This window comes from Spermophilus citellus (genome assembly GCF_964194105.1).
Source record: "Spermophilus citellus genome assembly, chromosome: 2".
In the NCBI taxonomy this organism is placed as follows: domain Eukaryota; kingdom Metazoa; phylum Chordata; class Mammalia; order Rodentia; family Sciuridae; genus Spermophilus; species Spermophilus citellus.
The window spans coordinates 34,023,580-34,045,244 of NC_138183.1; the positions used below are offsets into that span (position 1 = coordinate 34,023,580).

The following is a 21,665-nucleotide window of genomic DNA, read 5'->3' on the forward strand; positions in this document are numbered from 1 at the left end:
CCCCATTTTCAGTTTGGTGCTAATCTGCCTAGAATTTTTTCACTATATTTGTTTGAACCTAAATGACTTCATACCAAATATATTTTGCTTTTTTACTTTCTTTGCAACACATTTTAGAGATCTGATTGATCTCATGTTTAATGACCCAGGGTGTTCAGTCAATGGATGTATAGTGTGACTTATTGAACCCGACCCCAGGGATGTTTACAGCCTTCTGGTAACACAACCAACACCTTCATGCATAGGTGTGCACCGTGGCAATAGATTTCTAGAAGTGGAAATATGGGGCCATTTAAAATTTTGAGAGGGACCGACATCCAACAGACCCGTTCCAGTTTCTAGTGTCACTGATGGCTCTTGACGATTCCCTGTTCCCACACCACCTTATTAACAGTGGATTATAGTGGATAGTTAAAAGTTATCCTCCTTTGTGTCAGTGAAAAGTGATCTTTGGTCCTTTTTTCCTCCTCCATTTGCTTTATATCTCCTCCTTTCTCTTCCCACATTTTTCCCCCCTTTGGTACCAGAGGTACTTTACCACTGGGTCACATCCCCAGCCCTTTTTTATATTTTATTTGGAGACAGGGTCTTGCTGAGTGGCTTAGGGCCTCACTGAGTTGCTGAGACTGGCTTTGAACTCTCAATCCTCCTGCCCCAGCCTCCCGAGCTGCTGGGATTATAGGCATGTGCCACCACACCTGGCCCCTTATGTACTCTTGATACTTGGAGCCTCCACCAAACCATGACATCCCAGGTGTGTGTGTGTGTGGCAGCCCAGGGGAAACAAACTGTGGTGTATCATTCAGATTTCCAGGCAAAACTCCAAGGGAGGGTGAGGAAGGCCACACACCCTGCTGCCAGCCTGGGAAGGAGGAAGTTCCAGGTGAGGGGGCCATTAAGATGAAGCAGAGCAAGGCTGGGAATCCAGCTGAGCACTTACCTTTCAGAGGCTCTTGCCCTGTCTCCATGCAGAGGAGAGGCCTTTTGATGTTGTCCCTATGAAACCTGGGAGAAGCTTCCTTCTCTGAGCCATGGCTTCCTCCCCTGGAAGTCATATAAAGCTAGTAACCCTTTGCATGCCTCCCTACAGGGTTTTTACTAAGATCCAATCTGTAATAAATTTGAAAGAGCTTTGTAAACTATAAAATTCATGCACCTAAATAAATAAATAAATAAAGGATATTTTGGGAGGTGCTTGGAAAGGAGAAGTGCTGGCCCCAACTGTCCCTGGTGATGCAAACAAGACAGGTTTTTCCCAGGTCAGTGTTGCCCTCTCTTCCACCTCTCTGCCTCTCATCCCCTAGGAGGAAGCCCAAAAGGAACTTGGCCTCCGGTGGGAACAACTCATTGCCAAACACTGAAGAGGCTTTTGCTGGCAGACTGCCCTCTGTAGAGCAGCAGCGAATGTTCCAAAATGAGACTGAGAGAGGCCAATCATGGTAGAGGGGAAAGGTCAGCCCCCTGGCCTCATTAACACCAGACCCTGCAGGGACTTGGGGGTACTTCCTTCTTTCCTATAGCATCGTTGGCTGCTAGAGTCTGAAGGGCCCTTAGAGATACCTCCCCCAGTCTCCTCGTTGTGTCGAAGGGGAAACTGATCACCATGAGAGGGGAAGGGACACAGTGCAAAGTTTCAGAGCACCTCTGAGTCGTGAGAGATTGTTCACACAGTCAGGACTGAATTCCAGGCTCCTGAAACCTACTTGAGATTTTCTGTCACTCTTTGTGTCCATTGATAACTTCTGGGAATCACATGTAGCCTCAGAGGTTTGAAATTCCCACCAGGCCTGGACTGCAGAGGAAATGTGATCAGCCCTGATGTTGGTTGAGTGCTTCATAGAGTCTCAGATGCTCTGATAGCTGGCTGCCCTCTAGGAAGCCGTGACAGTTCCCACTTTGCAGATGAGGAAATGGAGGCTTACAGAGGGTGGGTGGCTTTTCACCCCAGGGCACATGCTGGCAAAGAAGCCAGCCAGACCGAATGCCTGGCCCTCCAGATGTAGGTCTGTGTGTTCTCTACTACACTGTCCCCCCTGGGATCTGGTCTTGATAGGTAGATGCCATGTCTCCGTCCCATACAACCCCTCTCCAAGGGGTTTCAGTGCATCTCCAGGAAGGTCTCTTTTCCCAGGACGGGATGTTGCTTGGTGGTAGTCCTGGCAAGAACCCTTCTTGATTTAAATCCATCAGCCCAGATGACTCCTCTCTGTGCCCAAGGGCTTTGGCATCCCTCTGCCCATGTCTAGGCTGCATTACTGATATACAGCCTTTGGAAGCTTGCCAGGGCTAACAGCTTTTCATGAGTGCAAAGGAAACTGGATTCCTTTTATGAAACTGGTCGATCAACAGTGTCAGACACTTTTTTTCCGGATGGGTGCTCTGGAGGGAATGTCAAAGCAATCCTGAAGTTGGAGGGGTGAGGCAGCAGAGAGAGGGACCTTCATCCCATAGAGTTGTGGCATTAGATCTGTGGAAGCCAGGAAGGTCTGAGGGTCTCCTGGCTTTGGGACCAGCTGCTCCTGTGAGCCCCCAGAGGCTGCTCTGCACTTGGATCAGATGCACTGATCTCTGGGCTCTATTTCACCCAGGATGGCTGTGTGACCTCAAAGTACTCACCTTGCTGACACTTGGGTGCATCAGACCTCAGCTTTGGAGGGCCACAGCTGAACGGAGGTGTTACACTTCCTGCCAGGTTCTCAACTCTGGTTGCCCAGTGGACTCATCAATGGAATTTTGGTTCTGATTTCTTATTTTAAAATCCAAGACAAAATTTAAATTCCCTTAGTCAGACTTTTTTTCTTTTTATTTTTTCACTTTCAACAACTTTTGAGATACAATCTACATAACACAGAGTCTGTACATTCTTAGCATACAGTTCAATTATTGTAAATACACTGACATGGTTATGCAATTATCACCACAGTCAAGTTCTAGAACACTCCCGTCACTCCCAAAGCTCCCTTGTGCTCATTTGTTGTCAGTTCCACCCCGTAGCCTGCTTTTATAGCTTTGCCTTCTCTAGAAATTTCATGTAAATGAGATTATACAGCATGTGTCTTTGCTATATAACATCGCACAATGTTTTGGGGGTTCGTCCACATTGTGGCATGTGTCAGTCGTTGGCTTCTCTTTACTGCTGAGCAATACTCCCTGTTTGGACAGAGTATCTTTGGGGGGCTTTTACATTCCTGATCCCAAGCCACCTCCCAGAGCAGCGGCATTAGTACCTGCTCAAGCCCTAGGGTGATTTCAACCTGCAGCCAGCATTGAGAATTACTCCCCTGTGCAGTTGGCTCAGTCAGGCGTTCAGGGTGGGAAATGACCCCCCTCTTGTGTAGAAGTCCTTGAGCTTAGAGTGGCCCAGTCTCCTTGGTGGTCTGATGACATTCAGCAGGTCATGGAGCAGGATGGAGAAGGTAGACAGAGTTCTTGTTCCAGCGCCAGGGCTCCACCGGGTAGAAGACGAAGATGGGGGTGCTGATGAAGAGTTAAGGGTGCTGCCGAGAAGGTGGTCCATGAGGTCCAGGATGAGATGGGATGAGCAGGCAGGTAGCCTGTAGGCCTGGAGGAAGTGGAGCTCTGGAAGGCTCTGGAAGACGATGGATTAGGGAGCGAGGCTGCAGGGTGGGATGGTTAGACCTGGAAGAGGAAAGTGGGGACTGATGCTGTGTAGGACACAGAGTCCAGGCCTTGGCCGAATGCCAGAAGCTAAAGTGGAGTGGAGGTGCAGGTCCCTGGAAATAGGACCCAGGAAATGAGAGGCCAGAGTGCTGAGCGAAGTCCGCAGGGGCACTAAGGCCCAGGTTGGAGGCAGGGCCAGGAGTGGAGATGGAGGCCTAGGAGGACCAGCAGAGGACAAGAGGGGATTGGGGCCTCTCCCCCCACTCCAGACCTATGACTCCTGAACCATCCTCAATCCTGTGACACGACTCACCTGCAAAAGGACTTTAGGCAAATCACTCGCTCTCTCTGAGCCTCAGTCTTCCTCCTGTGAGATGAGGGAGTTGGGCCAGTTGACCTTGAATACAAAAAATTTTTGATTCTAGAAAGTGGGGTTAGGGAGGTCTGGCCCTTCACCCTGATCCTGCCATCACAGGGGCGTGGTCATGGGAATGACCTGGTTTCTTTGTGCCTCGGTTTTGCTCTGGTTTTTTAAAAGCCTATTTTTTATTTTCCTAGCAGTGTCAGGTTTTCAGAGAGGAAGGCAGAGACTTTCTATATATCCCCTGCCCCACATGGTCAGGGCCTCGGCCATTATCCACCTTCCTCCCACAGTGGGGTATTGGTCCAAACTGATGAACTGATCTGGGTGCATTGTGATCACCAATGTCCACAGATTTCACTGGGGCTCACTATTAGTATTGTATAGTCTATGAGTTTGGGCAGTGTGCACTGACGTATCCATAATTACTGTATCTTACAGTGTTTTTATTGTCCTAAAAATCCTGACATTTCACCGTTTTCCACATTTTTCCCTTTTCCATTTCTTATAATTGGATCATACAGAAGGCAGCCTCTTCAGATTGACTTATTTTACTTACTTAGCATGCATTTAACTCCTCCATGTCTTTTCTTGGCTTGACACTCACTTCTTTTTTAGTGTGGAATAATATTTCATTGTCTGGATATTTACTTATCTAGTTGCTGACCAATGGACATCTTGGTTGCTTCCAAGTTTCAGCCATTATGAATAAAGCTACATAAGCCTCCTTAGGCAGGTTTTTGTCTAGACTAAGTTTTAAACTCCTTTGGACAAATACCAGGGAGCTCAATTGCCGAATCAAATGCTAAGAGTATTTTTAGTTTGGTCAGAAACTGCCAGACTGTCTCCCAAAGTGGCTGTACCATTTTGCACTCCCACCAGCAATGAATGAGAGTTCCGGTTGCTCCACCTCCCTGCCAGCATTTGATGCTGTCTGTGTTCTGGATTTGGCCATTTTAATAGGTGTTCAGTGGTCCCTCTCTGTTGTTTTACCTTTATTTCTCTGATGACATAGGATGTGGAATGTCATTTTGGTATACTTATTTTCCATCGTGTTTCTTGGGAATGATCATAGTACCTACCTCTTAGTCTCATGAGGATTAAATGTGTTAGGTCACATAAAGCACTAAGAAAGGAGCCTGGATCATTCCAAGCACCATGCAAGGCACAGCTGATATTTTTATCATCATCCAGAATCTGGTTCCTTAGCCAGTGGCTGCCCCCACTCAGGAACCCCCCAGTGTGGCTGTCCCCATCTCTCTCATCCCTCCAAACAGGCTTCAAGACTCCCCACCTGCTGGCTGATCTTCAGTGATCTCAAGGTTCCTGGCACTGACCTTTCCTTACAGGGACCTCCCTCAAGTGGCAGGACCCACCAAGGCCCTTGATCTGCCTGAGACCCAAAGGTCACCATCTGCAGAGCTTCCTCTTCAAAGCACCTGCCCTTTCAGGCTCTCCAGGGTCCTGTCTGGCCCCTCGGAACCTCCCCCACTTGCCAAGTTGCCATCTGCTCCACCATAAGGGTCTCTGAGCTCCTCCAAAGTTCCTGCTTGCTCTTTGGAGTAGCAGCCTGGGAGAGACAGCCCTGCAGCAGAGGCAGGGAGACCCCTTGATGTGTTGAAGCCAGCAGGGGGTGGGCATCCTTGTTAGAACACAGCTCTTTCCTGCCACTCTGAGCAGGAACCTTAGTGTGGCTCAAGAAGACCCTTCATGTCACCCGGCCCCAGCCACCCTGCAAGGACTCCTTTATCACACCTCTGGTCACTTCCTCCTGGCACCTTTGGTCCAGCCATACCTCTATGGGGGCACCTCTCTCTGTAGGAGCATCCTTCCCCACCCAATCACACCTCCCTCCCCAGAGGGATCAGGCTTGCCGTTGGGCCTCTGTGCCCACTTCCCCTGGGGCTTCAAGGCACAGGTGTTGGCACAATGAAGCGTAAGAGACCACCTGCTCCCTCATCTTTCCTCCATGGCCAACACTGATCTCTGAGTCCCCTCACCCTGCGTGATGGTCCATGTGTGTTCAACAAGAATTTCAGCAATGGATTTCTCTGTCCATTAGGTCAGATTCGAAGGGGCAGCTGCAGTTATCTCCTCTGTTGCCCTGAGTCAGCCTGTACCTGGGGTGGTGAGATGACCATGGGAGATTCAGAAAAATCCCAGCCCTGCTATCCATACCTGTGCCCATTGCTCTCTATCCTGATTGCCTCCTGCCTGAGTCACCCACGCTACAAAAGAGGAGCCGTAAAGCCAGCAAGTCGGGCTCCTTCCGCACTCAGCCTAGGGCACGCTGTCATTTCTTAACTTGACGTCTTTTTTGGCCGTGACATGGTTTGCTCATGGGGATTCTCCTAGAGGTCTCAGTGACAAGTTTCGGGCCTGCCTCTGGAGCCAGCAGTGACCAGGGACTTGCCACATGACTGCTTCTGGGTGATGTTGGTGTCTGGTGTTGGGAACGCATGTAGTTTGTGTCTGAGTGCGTTTTCCTGGAGGTTCCTTCTGAGTGGTCAAGGACTCGGCAACCTTCATCTTTAGGATTGCACAGTCCCATCCTCTAGGGCTGTGGTTCTCAAAGCGTGGTCCCCAGACCAGCAGAATCGGCAGCGTCACCATAGCTCCACAGCAGTCAGACACTCCAGGAGGCCCAGCCATTTGATCGGAGGCATGCTGGGGTTGGAGAGCCACTGTCCTGGAGGAAGGGACAAGCTGAAGGTGAGACCACTGTGCCCTCAGCCCTCTATATCTAACTAAGGGTCAAGCATCCTAAGAGGGCTGACCCACCCCTTGGATTCCCCTGCTGCAGGCTCTGGACTGCCAGTGCATCCGCAGATCCTCCATCACTAGGAGCCAGGAGGGGACTCAGGACAGATCAGATTCTAGTCCTAAGGGTACTAGAGCCCCAACTTTTACCTGAAGAACTTGCTGATGCCTTTAGGTAACTTGGCTGTGGCCAAAGCATGCATCCTCTCCTTCTCTGCACTTCCCCCTACCCTGCCACCCAGCGCTGGAGGGACCAGGCCTGCATCAGCCAGCAGGGGCAGCTCCAGATCCGTCCTACCCACGCCAAGGCAGCTCTTTATGGCAGCCTCTTTGGCATGTTTAGGAAAGTAGGTCCATTATTTACCAGAATGTGATCTTTAAAATTTTTAATAATGTTATATTTATGTTTTATATACTAAAAAAAGCTGATTTATTCCAAGCTCATTTACTGTACCTCATGGATATTATTGCCTTGAGTAGAGCCCCCATTGAAAAGTGAGACAGGTTAAAGAAAAATAAAGTTATGGATCACATGGGTGGTGTACAGAGAAGGTGAAAGCCCCCCCAAAATCACAGGAGCAATTGAAGTTTGGGACCACTGGGATGAAGGAGGGCCTCTTGGCCACCTGTTCCTTTAACTCAAGGGTGAAAGGTGGGGGTACCAACAGGCTTTTCCTGGAAACTCTGATCTAGAGCAGTAACCAAGGGAGAGGCTTCTCCACCAAGGTCAAGAATTGATTCCTCAAGCCTTTCACTGTTTGCTGAGGCCAAGGGGCCTCAGACCCACCTGGGGATCACTGTCACCCATCAGGGCCTCTAGTGCCCAGTGTCCTGGCATCTTGGTGGCAGTATGTGCAAGTCAAGGGTTCTTCATCCAGGGGTGTCCGCGTGGCTCAGCCTGCTAAAGAAAAGGCAGATCTCCAAGCTGGAATCCTCAGTGTGCCTCGGAGCTCCTGCCCATGGAAGCGCAGAGCATGGTGCTTCTCTCCCTCCACCAGGGCACAGGGAGGAGGAGTTGGCCCACCCTGGTGCAGAGGGAAGCCCACAGGGCCTCAGGGATGGTCGTCCCTAACACTCCTCTCAGATCCTCAGAGTGGAGTGTGTGTTCTCTCTCTCTCACACACACACACACACACACACACACCCCAACCCTTTTCAGAAAGGGGCGGCCTGGTCTCTGCTCAGTGGCAACTTGAGAGGTGACTATGTCCTTGGCCCAGGCTGCATGGATCCTAGAACACAGGGGTGAGAGAGGGAGCATGCTTTCTTGAGGACACTCTTCTGGGGAAATGGCCATGTACAGAGACCTCCAAGCTCTCCCAGGGATCCTTCCCAGTGCCTTCTGCAGCCCCAGGCCAAGGTTCCCTGAAGCAGCTCTGCAACAGTACCTTCAGCTTAGGAAAATGTCATTGTTCCACCACCTACTTGTCTACTACCATTTTTTGGAGTACCTACTGTGTGCTGGCATTACAGCCAGTCAGCCCGCACAGTGCCATCTGTTTTGTAGAGGGACGGTTATGTGACTTTGCAGCCAAGAAGTGATGGGTATGTACATGAGCCCAGGTTTGTGCCTTCCCTGGTGGAGACAGGCTAGGGGAGGGGGGTGATGGCCCCGCACCCCGACCCAGAAGCAGGGAGGTGGGTATGTGGGCTGAGCAATCTCTGTCCCAAGGCACTGCCTCCCAGTCCTCGGGAGCTATTGCCATAGGATTCTGCATTTAACTTTCATTCCTTCCCTAGCTCCCGGATCGCAGCACCTGGCACGCCCCTCCACACCTGCTCCTACAGCACGTTCCTGCCTTATTTGGGTTGGGCCTCTTGGCTGACAGGCAATTGCATCTTGTAGCTACGGGTTTTCCAGGGCTATTCTGGTACATTCTGGCTGCAAGTTCTCCCCCAGGGCCCATCTGGCAGGCTTGAGGAATGCCAGAACCACATGAACAAAGCAGTGGTTTGGGAAAGGTGTGTGGAACCTTCCCTGTTCAGGAGACTGAGAGTCTGTTGAGGCTCCATTGCTCCAGGCACAGGAGAATGAGTTGGGAGGAAACAAAGATGGGGAGGGCTCCTTGTGCCTCCAAGTTGGGACTTTGCCTGCCAGCAGTAGGGAGCCAGGGAAGTTTTAAATACGGGAGTGAGATGGTAGCAGTCTTGGGTGCAGATTGGGACAAGATCAGAAGCTGGGAAACCAGCCAGCAGGCTACTGCAGTAATTCAAAAGAAAAAGCATAAGATTGTGGTTACTTTCTTATACAAAAATGTGAGAATCTCTTGTTATTTTTTTGCTTTTTTTATTTAAAAATATTATTATTTTCCAACTGTAATATTGATATGTACTCAGGGCAGAAAACTTGGAAAACACAAAGGAGCAAAAAGGAAAATTAAACATCAGTCATAACCTAATGTATTAGTCTATTTTCTATTGCTCTTGCAAAATACCTGAGGCTGGGTACTTTATTTTAAAAGATGGTTTATTTAATTCACAGTTCTGCAGGTTCAGGGCCATAGTGTCAGCATGGGCTGACACTATAAAGACTCATTGGGGATGGCATCACAATGGGGAGCTCAAGAGGGAAAGGTCACATGGCAAGTCGACCCTCCTGAGAGAACTAACCGGGATCCTAGGAGAGCTACATAAGGACTTCCTAGGACAGTGCTTGGAATGACCTAATTACTTCTCCCACTTGACCCCTTCTCTTAAAGGTCCCACACCACCTCCCAACTTTGCCACGGGGGCCTCCAACCCATGACCCTTTGGGAGACAAACCACATCCAAGCCACAGACCTACGCACTGAAAGGTCACTGTTAGCATCTAGGCTTACTTCATTACAGTTTTTTCAAGGTGCACAAATAAACATGTACAAACAAATACATGCTCTTACTATAGATGTGGCTAAGTTTGGCAATCCAAGGGGAATGTTTTCCCAGGTGAGCATATGTGACTCAGAATGACCATCCAGTGCTTGTTGACTCTGATTCTAGTGACCCCTGGGGATCTGCCATAGCCATCTCTGATGTGTTTTGGGCTGTATGATCGTCCAGTGTCACTTATCCTACAATCTGTTCCCTTCCTGTTCCAGTAATTCTGCAAAGATTCTGTCCATTGTTGGCCTTCTCAATTGCTTTTGAGAACTTCTAGGTCCTTTTTTTATTCTTCAAAAAATTCTTTGTCATTTCAAGGAATTTGGAACGGGACAGGGGGTAGATGCCTATCTGCTGTTACCATCTCTATACAATCTCTGTTCAAAAAATCCTCCCCGTGCCTGCGCTATCAGGAAAGTGCCCATTACATGGGAAGTAGCTGCCAATTGCTGCTGATTATAAACAATGATACAATAAACTCATACTTGAATTTTTGTTTGAACATCTCTGATTATTTTCTGTGGATAAGTTCCTAGAAATAGCAGTGTGCACATTTTTGAACCTTTTATACATATTGCCAAATTGTCCTCCAGAAAGATCACACCCATTTAGTTCCGTTGCAGTATATGAAAGCCGTCCTTTGCCAACATCGTGTATTATTCTTTTCTGATCTTTGGCAATTGCTATTTTCATTTGCATTTCTTTGATTACTATTGAGATTGAATTTCTGTTTGACTAAGATTCTCGTTTCGGTTTCTCCTTTGTAAATTGGCAGCTTGTGTCGCTGGCACCTTTTCCTATTGGAGTGTTCTTTTTCTTACTGATTTATAAATATTCTTTACAAAGTAAGGCTATCAGCCCTTTGTCACATTTGTCAAAGATATCTCCCCATGTTTCATGTGGCATTTAATTTTGTTTTTGTTTTGATTTGAGATATTGAACAATCTTAGTGCTTGATCCAAATTTATCAACGCTAGTTTTTCACCTTTAATGTTGTGCTAAGCAAGTTCTTTTCAACACAAGAAATTTTGTAAACATTCAGCTGTTTTCTTCTAGTGCTTTTATTACTTCATTTTTCAGTTTATCTGGAATTTCAGTATACGATCTTTCTTCTGACTGTGCAGTCACTCAATTATTCTTTCAGCATTTAATTAATTTATCTCATTTTAAATGCCTCTGCTAAATTTTTATCTCATCATGACTCATTTAAAACGCCTATGCTAAATTTTGTCTTCGGAAAATAACTTATACTACATTTTATATATGTTTTGGACCATTTCTGCATGACGGAAATATAGTGCAAGTTACCTATAAGATTTTAAATTTTCTAGTGGCCAGATTTTTAAAAAGGAAAAAGAAGCAGGTAAATTCAATTTAACAATGCATTTTTTAAAAATATTTTTTTTTAGTTGTAGATGGTCACAATACCTTTATTTTATTCATTTACTTTTATGTGGTGCTGAGGATCAAACCCAGTGCCTCATACGTGCAAGGCATGTACTCTGCCACTGAGTCACAACCCAGCCCACAATACATTTTATTTAATGCAACATGTCCAAAACATTATCATTTCAACACCTGACAGGAACACCCTAAGTGTGGTCCGTGGCCACCAGGTTGGACAGTGAAAATTTAGAGTGTTCCTGAGTTGTCAAATTTGTTCCATTGATCAACTGTTTATTCTAGAATTGAAATCCCAGTGTTTTAAATAGTATTCTAAGATATTATGTAATAATATATATATTTATAAAATATATATATATATATATATATATATATATATATATATATATATATATATATATATTGTATAATCCTCCCTCCTTTTTTCAGGGTCATCTTTGTTTTCACCAATTTAATTGGTGTTTTCAAAAATTCTTTTGATGTTTTTATTTGAATTCCAGCAACTCTATAATTGATTTGGGGCAGATGTGACGTCTTTATGCCCAAGTCTGCTCCTGCACGTTTCTCCATCCAAAGTTTCTTGCTGGGTCTTCAGCAAAGTCTCATCATTTCTTTATGTAGTTTCTTTGCATTAGCTGTTAAGTTTATTTTCAGGTATTGCTTTGGGGAATGGGATCCATTTTCCATGACGTTTTTAAAGTAGTTATTGCTGGAGTATAGGGAAGCTATCGATCTGTGTATACACTTCTTACGACCGGCCATATTGGACTCATTACTTCTGGTCGTTTTTCTTCTCTTAATTCCCTTGGGTTCTCTAGGTAGACAACAGGAGTACATTTGCTTGCTGTTTTTTAGCATTACAGCATCTTTATCTTCATCATTTTTTCATTGAGGCGTAGTGGTTAGGGCAGGATGGCTGACTGCCTGCATTCTAATTCCAACTCAGCTACTTATCGGCTGAGTGACCTTGGGAAAGTCATTGAACTTTTCTGTGTCCCTTATAATGGGTGCTTACTCTTATGTCCTGAACATTAAAATAGTTAATGCGTATAAAGCTCAGAGCTTACAACAGTTCCCAAAGGAGCATCCAATGCATATTCATTATTATTGTTGTGTTTACAATTGTTTCATTCACTAGACTTTCTAGAGTCATATTTAAAAATGATGATAATACTGGGCATTCTAGTTTTATTCTTGATTTTAGTAAGAATGCTGTTAGTGAGATTTGATGTTAAGGAATATTCTATTTTATTGACTCAATGTGTGCACCAGATTGGCATGCTACAGAATCAGATGCCCGTTTAGAATCTCTATTGGTAACTGTGCATATTTTTTTTAATCTATTAGTGTGACAAATGGTAGTCATCAGTTTTCTTAAATTCCCCTACAGTGCATTCATTTATTTAACATATATCAATGACCAGCGTCTGCAGGTTGTACGCTAGGCACTGCAGCCCCCTGAGCAAATGAAAGAAAGTCCCTGCCCCACAGGGAGCTTCCATTCTGGTGGGACAGGTAGTACAAACAATGGGCAGATAAATGGACAGTATGTCAGGTGATGAGGGCTAAGGAGAAAAAATGAAGTTGGGTCAGGGGAGTGGGATGTGTGGTGCACAGTGGGACAGAGAGAAGCTGTCACTGGAGCAGACACCTGGAGCAAAGTGAGGGCAAGTCACAGGCTATCTGGGGAAGAGGGCTCGGGTGTGCAAAGGAGCTGGTGTGGGAGGGATTTGGGGTGCTGGAGCAACATCGGAGAGGTCCTTAGGTCTGGGACAGGGCAGGAAAGGGATAGCAGAATGGTCGCCTGGGGTGGGAGATGGGTGACAGTTTGTGGCCCTTCTAGGACATTTGTGAGGACTTTAGCTTATACTTTGAGTCAGCTGAAAAGCTACTAGAGAGTGCCTTGGTTTTTGTTTTTATGGGGGAAAAAAATTCACATAACAGAAAACCCACCATTTTAACATTATAAAGCATACAGTTAAAGGATATTTCATATGTATATGAGTATATACAACCATTACTGCTAATTCCAGAATATTCTCATCACCCTAAAAAGAAATTCCATGTCCATTAACCTTCACCCCAGCCCCTGAGAACCATGGATCTACTTTTTGTCTCTATGAATTTGCCTATAATAGATATTCCACATCAATGGAATCATAAAAATTTGGGGACTTTTGTATCTATTTTTTTCACGTCAAGGTTCCTTCTGCTGTAGCATATATCCACATTTCCTTTTCTGGCTCGATAATAGTCCAGAGTGTGATCACAGCACATCTTGTTCATCCATCCATCCACCGATGGACATTTTGATTGTTTTTACCTTGGTTATTATAAATAATGCTGCCATGACATTTGTGTCTATGCATTTTTGTGTGGACTTAGGTTTTCAATTCTCTCTTAGATAGCTAAGGAGTGGAACTGCCAGGTTCTCCATTTGGAGAAACTGTCAAGCCCTTTTCTGGTTTGCACCAATGGATGCGTCATTTTGACATCCCCACCAGCAATGTACGAGGGTTCCAATTTCTTCACTCCTTGTCAACATTTGTTATTTTTGATGAAAAAAAAAAAGAAAAAAACCTGTAGCCAACCTTGTGGGTGTGAACTGATATCTCTTTTCAATGTGCATTTCCATAAAGAATATCGTTGTTCAGCATCTTTTCATGCTTATGGGCCATTTGTATACCTTCTTTAGAGATGTGCCTATTTGACTTTTTGGCCAACTTTTTTTTTAGAAATATTAAGTCATGACTAAGTCTCTGTAGTGTATCCTCCATGTTATTATTTTCTTTGCCTCCGAGTTATCCCATGTGTTACATAATAGAGCTATCTGCCACCCTCTTTGGTAAAGCGTACACCTTGATTGCTGAAGGGAGGGGCGGGGTCTGTCTTCCCTTTAAAGATGGCCGCCTCCCAGGGATGGCAAACCTTTCAGTGTTTAATTTCCTGAAGAACATATAACAAAAATTAAAAATAATATAATAAATCAACACACATATAAGTCTTCAGTGAAGCATCCCATAATACCATTATCTTTTTTTTTTTTTATCAAGGATTGAACCCAGGGGTGCATATCCACTGAGCCACATTTGCAGTCCTTTTTTGTTGTTGTTGTTGTTACTGGGGATTGAACTCTGGGGCACTCGACCCCTGAGCCACATCCCCAGCCCTATTTTGTATTTTTTTCTTTTCTTTTTTTTTTTTTATTGTTGGTCGTTCAAAACATTACATAGTTCTTAATATATCATATTTCACAGTTTGATTCAAGTGGGTTATGAACTCCCATTTTTACCCCGTATACAGATTGCTGTATCACATCAGTTACACTTCCATTGATTTACATATTGCCATTCTAGTGTCTGATGTATTCTGCTGTCTATCCTATTCTCTACTATCCCCCTCCCCTCCCCTCCCCTCCCCTTTTCTCTCTCTACCCCTCTACTGTAAATCATTTCTTCCACTTGTATTATTTTGTATTTTATTAGAGACAGTGTCTCACTGAGTTGCTTAGTGCCTCCCTGTTGCTGAGGCTGACTTTGAACTCTCGATCCTCCTGTCTTGGCCTTCCGAACTGCTGGGATTACAGGCGTGCGCCACCACACCTGCCCTCAGTCCTTTTTATTTTTATTTCCTTAAGGTCTCACTTAGTTTTTGAGGCTGGCCTCAAACTTGTGATCCTCCTGCCTCAGTCTCCCGAGTCATTGGGATTATAGGTGTGGGCTACTGCACCCAGACCATTATCTCATTTTTTAACCAAAGGATCAAATCTTGTACTCTTATTGGCTCTACTCCTATTCATCTATTTTCTAATTTATTTGGTTCTGCTTTTCTCTTCATTAATACCTTCATTCTTTATTTTGCCATTTTTTCTTTGTTTACTTTTTAAATTATTTTTTGGCTGCTATTAAGTGTACCTAAGCAGGTAAGTTTGTCTTTGATCACAACTTTAGCCAAATCCTGTATTTTTAGCTAAATAATATCTCATCCTCATTATAATTATTTTAACTATTTTGTAATTGCACTTTAAGTTTAAATACTAGGGCTCTACTCCTCTAAGTACCAGTTTAAAAATGTAGTAGTATCTGTTGTAAGCTATAGACATTAGCACACTTATTTAATCCCCAGCTCTCATAAATTCTCTAATTTTATGTTGTTTTTATTCCTTACATTGTGGATATTCTTTATTGTTTTGATTTAAGGTATTGATTTTTCTTTGAAACTATACTGCAGTTATTATTACTTTAACATTCAAAACCATATTTACATGGCTTCAGTCTCTATTGACATATCTTTCATGAGTTGTGTCTTTCAATTTATTTGTCTATGGCATGAGTACATCATTGAGTAATGTTTTTTTGGGAAAATCAAATGAGTTTTATATCTATAATGCCCTTGCATAAATCATAGCTTCCCTCCATTGTTCTCCTATGATGACAATTTATCTAAGTATAGATTTCTGTGATCATAACATTCTTCCTCAAACCTCTTTAGACATTACATCAATGTTGTAGTGAAGTCTGATGCAATCTGATTTGGTTCCTTTTTAGATAATCTCCCCATGACCATCACCCTGGATGGTGTAGAATTCTTCACCTTTGGAATTAAGAAAAAAATAGCACACATCTGATGTTTGTCTGTCTTGTCTAAAATGTAATTAGCAGTTTTAATGGAAGAATCTGCTCTTTCTTCAGATTGGAAAAGTTTTCTTCTATTATATCTTTAATTATTACTCTTTTGTTCTGCATTTTTTTTAGAAATATTAAGTCATGACTAAGTCTCTGTAGTGTATCTTCCATGTTATTATTTTCTCTCTGGAATTTTTATCTTCGTCCTTTCTTCTCTACAGCTGAGAGAACATCTCAAGGTCATCCTCTACAATTTCTACCAGTGTTCTACAATTAAATTCTGCTCTTCACTGCTTCCAAGGCTTTTTACAATTCTATATTCAATGACAGAATTCATTTCCTATCTTTATTATCTTAACTCTACCAGGTTTCTTTTAATTCTAGTCTCTTTTGTTGCATATTCTTACATTTTTAATGTCCTTGAAATATAAAACAGACACTATGATTTACTTTTATAAGCCAAAGCAAATCCTTTTAGAGATGATATTCTTCCTCTGCTTGTATTCCTCGTCTGTTTCCTTGATGTTTTAGTTTTCACGGGTTCCATATGCATTGTAGGCTTTCTTGACCAGTATTTTCTTACAGCATGAGTGAATTCCCCCTGGATCCCCTCACTGTTTTATCTAAACCCTATTGGATTCTTGACCTTGGATATCCAACCAGAAGACTGAAAGATTGGGGAGCCATCTTGTGCTATGGCATTCTCCTCTCTGTGGTTTCTTCTCATTGTTTGTTGAACAGCTACTCCAGGTGTACATGGGTGTGCCTGGCCTGGCCTCCTCCCTCCATGTCCTGACTGCACTGTTTGGACGATGTCCAAGTCTAGGTTGGGAAACTGGACTTGGAGAGTCTTTGCTTGTTCTAGTGTCCCAGCCTCTCCTGAGGACAGGTGGACTGCACAGCGAGACGGGTCTCTGGTGGTAGGTTCTGTGTGTGGCCCGGCCTCCCCTCCAGGGCTCCTTGCCCATGAGAGGCTGTGAGGCTGCCCGCCCCCCAGCATATCCGCCCTCCCTGCCGCACCACACTACTTTCTGGGGAAGGAGAGCTGTGAGTCAGCCTTCAATCTGGCTCCTTTGGCACTGCACCTAGCAGAAATTCCTCAAAGTAGCTGGCATATTGATGGCACTCTTTCCTATTTTCCACTGCTGAAGCAGATCCCCCTATTTTTATACTCCCTTCGTCCTTTCTGTCACTTTCAGAAGGAGGTAGCTTAGGTGGGAGTCGGACATCTGTGCTCAGCTTTACCATCTTTCCCCAAAGTTTCATAGTTAACAGAGTTTCCCATAGTTTGGACTTTGGTATACAGAAGCATGAGGGTTCCTGAGCATTTCCTGTCGTGTGGCCTTCCTTTTAAATCTCTCTCTCTCTCTCTCTCTATATATATATATATATTCATATTCTGGCCCTCCTTGTGTCTAAAACTACTTCAGAGTTTTTCCTGGGCACATTTCCTCTCCCTCTCAGATTTCAGTTTCACATCCTCTCCATCAGATGGGTAATTCTCCCGCCAAGCATGGTGTTGCCAGTCTCAGGGCAGTGATGCCGTCCCTTGCCAGGGACGCCTTGTCTGGCATCCTAAGCCACATCCTGGCCCTCAGTGATGTTGGTGGAGCTACCTGCCTTTCCGCCCTGAGCTGCCAAAGTTATGACCTTCTGGTGGAAACGGCAGCCCAGCTCCCCTGCCTCCCAGTCCCCATCCATCCCCTTCGGAAGCCTCGTGTCTCACTGGAGAGCCATTTTGGATTCCTCCTGGCATGCCCAAGCTCTCCTGGGTGAGTCAGCAGCCGTGGGCAGCAGGCGGTGGGGTGCAGAGGCTCCCCGTCTCTGCTTGGCTGCCCGCCCCAGGAAGACAGCACATCACACAATTTGCCATATCAAGTCTGTGAACAGCTGCCTCCTGCCCTCCGTGGGGAGTCACCGAGCTCCACACATCTGCTCCTTCCGGGAATGGGGGAAGATCCCCCCACCACGAGCACCTGAGGATCCCCGGGGGGTTGCATGGGGTGCGGAGTGGCATTCTCCTGCCGGATGTCCACAGCCAGCCTCCGTGAGATGACCCGCCTTCCTGGGTTTAGACCAGTGGCACCCGCCTCACTTCCCTCCCGGTCCCCACGTCCTTTCTGGGGTTTCTCCACCTCCCCTTGACTGCGCCATCTCTGACCATGACACCGCCACTGAACAGCAGCCAGGGTCAACACTCAGCGCTCTTAGCTTATCCCCAGCAAACCAAGGGGAAGTTCTAGTTATGCTCCATCCACAGATAAGAAAGGGGCTCAGAGAGCTTCCCTGTTCACCCAAGGTGGCCCAGCCAGTGGGGTAGGCCACTGGCTCAGTCCTCTTGCTTCTCTCTCATAGCCTTCCTAGAGGGGCCTTTATCAAAGGTCTAGATCAGGGATCTGCAAACCATGGCCCAGGGCCAAATCCAGTCCCTGGTTTTGTAAATAAAGTTTTATTGGAACAGAGCAGCACCCATTCAGTTGCACATTGTAGCAGCTTTTGCAATGCAAAGGCAGAGCAGAGTAGTTGGGACAGAATCTGAAAGGCCAGAAAAGACTAAAACATTTAATATCTGGCCCTTCACATAAAAAGCCAGGTGATCCCTGGCTTATAGCACAAGCTATAGAGGAAATAGACCTCAAGTTAAATCCCAGGCTCACTGCTATCCTAGCTGTGTGACCCTGGGCAACTGGCTCAACTTCTCTGGATCTCATTGTACTTACCCATAACTTATCATGATTGATCAATTATTCATCAATAATTGTACCAATGGCCAAAAGGAATGATCTGACATGCCCGAGGGGCTCACTACATGAAGGGCACTTGGTAAATCAGAGTCCTCATTCTGCTCTGACCTTTTCCACCTAACAGAGATATGTAGCCTTCTCCACTTTTTCTTTCTGACTTCCTTTCTAGAGTGTTCTGGCATTTCTGCTTAAGAATCCTTCTTCTTCTCAGATACTTGCAGCACAGATGAGGTCCAGATGCTCCTCAACGATGCATGGCAGGCATCAGTAGTGAACTAACACACACACCAGGCAGATGAGGTGTCCCGTCTTATCCATTTGTTCAGCTGGTTTCGGTTGAGCCAGGCCATGGGGCTGCTCCTGTACTGCTCACAGCCCAGGGGCGTATGGTAGGTTAACAAGCTGTGATGATAACCGTAATGTCATGTCGATGCTTCCAGATTTTGGTCCCCTATGGAAAATTCCACTTGGACTTTGCAGAGTAAGTGCGGGCTCCCCAGGGCCTCTGGGTACTGCTCCTAGCAAAAGATGTTATAAAAACTACTTAGCTCAGCACAGCTTCCAACCCTGCTCCCAGGCTGGCCGTCTGCTCAGCACTTTGGGGCAGCATCCACCCAGGACGCTGTGTGCTCACCTGGCTGCCGGCTTCCTCCCAGGGCACACTCAGCACCTCTACAGGATGGGCTGGCTCTGGGCTCCAGGCCAGGAAGAGCAGACTGTCTTTCCTGACCTTGGAGAAACTGCTCAGAGCTTAGCTCTCAAGGTGGTCCATGAGCGTCATGGATCTGGGGAGACGTCATGTTATGTGCTGCCCTCATGGATCCTCAGGGCTGCAGATGACCTGAAGAACTTTCCAGTTTCTCCAAAAGTCCAAGAAAGCTTGGAGCTGGGAGGTGGGGAGAGAGGAGCCGAGGATGCTGGTGTGCAGGGGGCCAGGACAGTTCACTGAAGAATCCAGAAGGACTACATGAAGGAGGGGCCATTTGTGATGGAGGCTCAAAGGGTGAGCAGGATGTGGTCAGAGGAGAGCAGAGTGCAGGGACTTGGGCTTATTAATGCATGTGTTATGGGTGGTAAAAATGAACTAGAAGATACATGGTAAAATGCTAGGTATAAAAATCAGAATATAAAATAGTTTATACTTTGATAACTTCTACCTCAAAAACTTATCTGCTGCATTAATTAAGGCCTCAGCAGGAAACAGATGGCATGCCAGAGAGTTCGAGTGAAGAAAGTTTACTTGAAGTATTTTGGGCAGGGCCAAGGGAAGTAGCCAAGGCTAAAGCAGCCCCAGGGACTAGCAACAGGGTGGGAGTCAGGACCACCCACATGCCCTGAGAGCAGGGAGAGAGGCTCAGTGTTGGGGGAGCTTGGAGGTGGGAGGCTGGATGGGCTTTACCCAAGCAAGCCAGGGAGGAGCCAAGGCACAAGTACCCTGAACTCTTTCTCTGCCAGCCAACGAACTCCTGCTGGGGCCTCCCACTGGCCCTTGGACCCCCACTTGACTTCCATTGGCCCTCTCTACTGGCACCTCCCTTTGATCTTTGGATCCCTGTTGGACTCTCCTCAGCCTCCGACTCCTGCTGGTGCCTCCCATTGGTCCTTGAACCTAGCTGCACTCCTATTGGCCTTCAGACTCCTGCTAGGGCCTCCCATTGGTCCTTGGACCCTAGCAGGACTCCCATTGACCCTCAGGAGCCTGCTGGGACCTCCAGTTGGTGCAACCTAACTAGAAGTCAGAGGACAAGCCAGCTCAAGTGGTGATATCCATAAGTCAGGTTCCAAAAATGGGCCAGGACTGAAGGGTGTGGCTGAGGGCAAATGGAGAATACCCAGCAAGAGCCCCTACGCCCGCGAGTTGGTATTCTGTGCTCTGGGTAGTTGTTTGCTCTCCTCCTTTCCTCAAAGTGTTATTTCCGTTTAGAAATTACTTCCATAAACTTAAGGGCTTTGAGTCAAAAGCAGCGGAACTGACCGGAGTCACCTGGAGGGTCCTGTGTTGCTCCAGGCTGTCCATGGGTTCCCCACAGTGGGGGTGTCATCCCAGGATTGGGGTCCAGGTACTGGGTTAGGCCAATCTGACACAGATATGGGGAAGGGAGCTTGTCCTAGGGTCGCTTCCCTGGGAAAGAGACTCAGGCGCACACACAGGGGATTCACTGAAGAGAGCACCCAGGAGGCAGCGGGAAAGCAGGACTGGGCAGAGGAGAAAGTGGTACACCCCGAAGTCACCACAGAGACCTCAGCCATGCCATGGGGAGCTCTGGAGCTTGGGGGAGGTTTCAGAGGTGTCTCCCATCTAGACAAGAAGGCTGGGCCAGTCATTGGGTGTTGGCTGCTTTGGGGCAAGGATGTGGGTGACCTTCCACAAAGCTGCTCCCTTCATTCAAGGGCATATCCTAGCAGTTAGGGGGAATGAATATCTTCATCCCACAGAAGGTTCTGGCAGCGTGCCATGGTATCCATTACAGGTCCCAGGGGAAGGAAGGAGTTTAGCTGAAGGGGCAGTCAGACTGAGGCACCCTAAAAGGGTGTCACTTGACCCGTGGGTCCCAAATCTGGTTATGCAACAGAGACTGCAGGGCACCTCATGAAGCACAGATTGTCGCCTCCCTTCCCCAGCCCCTGTATCTATGTCAGAATCTCTCAGTTGGAGCCCAAGAGTCTATATTTCTACAGAGCTCCAGGGAGAGGCAGATGCCCAGCAGGTTTGGGGGCCACGGCTCTTCAACTCCTAGCCCAAGGGAGGCTGCTGTGAGGGAGATCTCTGGGTCTGTGTGTCAAGCAGGCGGGGTCCCGGAACACAGAGGGCTTCTGTAGCTCTGGTCTCATAGGATTTTGGAAAGGGTCCTGGAGGGCCGCTCTCTCTGTTCTGGCGCCACTGTTAAAGAAATGGCAGTCGTAGTCTGAGAAGGAAAATGGGTTTGAGTCCCAGTTCCACCCTTCACAGTTGTGAAATTTGTGGCAGGTCCCCACCCCTCCTGGGACTTCAGTTTCCCCCATTGCCCAGTGGAGGCAGGTGGTGGGTGAGTAGCAGTTTGGCTCTGATGGTCTGAGCTCAGCACCTCTCAGACACGTGGGCCTGAGTGTCAGAACCTGCTCTGCCTGCTGAGCACAGGGCTCCCTTTGTAGCCATCTTGAGGCTGGAGGTGAAGGCCAAGTACATCTTGGGCGCTGCCTGTCTGATCTGGATGTTCTTGCCCCCTGGATGTGCCTAGCTCCGCTTTCTTCTTTCCCAAATGTCCTGATTGCTCTTTGCCACATTTGTGTCCAGCAAGGATGCACAGAGAG

At 46.5% G+C, this 21,665-nt stretch overlaps 1 protein-coding gene across 1 annotated transcript in view; it reads left to right on the plus strand.

Annotated features, from left to right (window-relative positions):
- The window catches only part of GABBR2 (gamma-aminobutyric acid type B receptor subunit 2), a gene marked incomplete at both ends in the record, with an annotated part of 350,598 nt that overhangs the window by 151,161 nt on the left and 177,772 nt on the right, over window positions 1–21,665 (plus strand). The window lies entirely within an intron of this gene.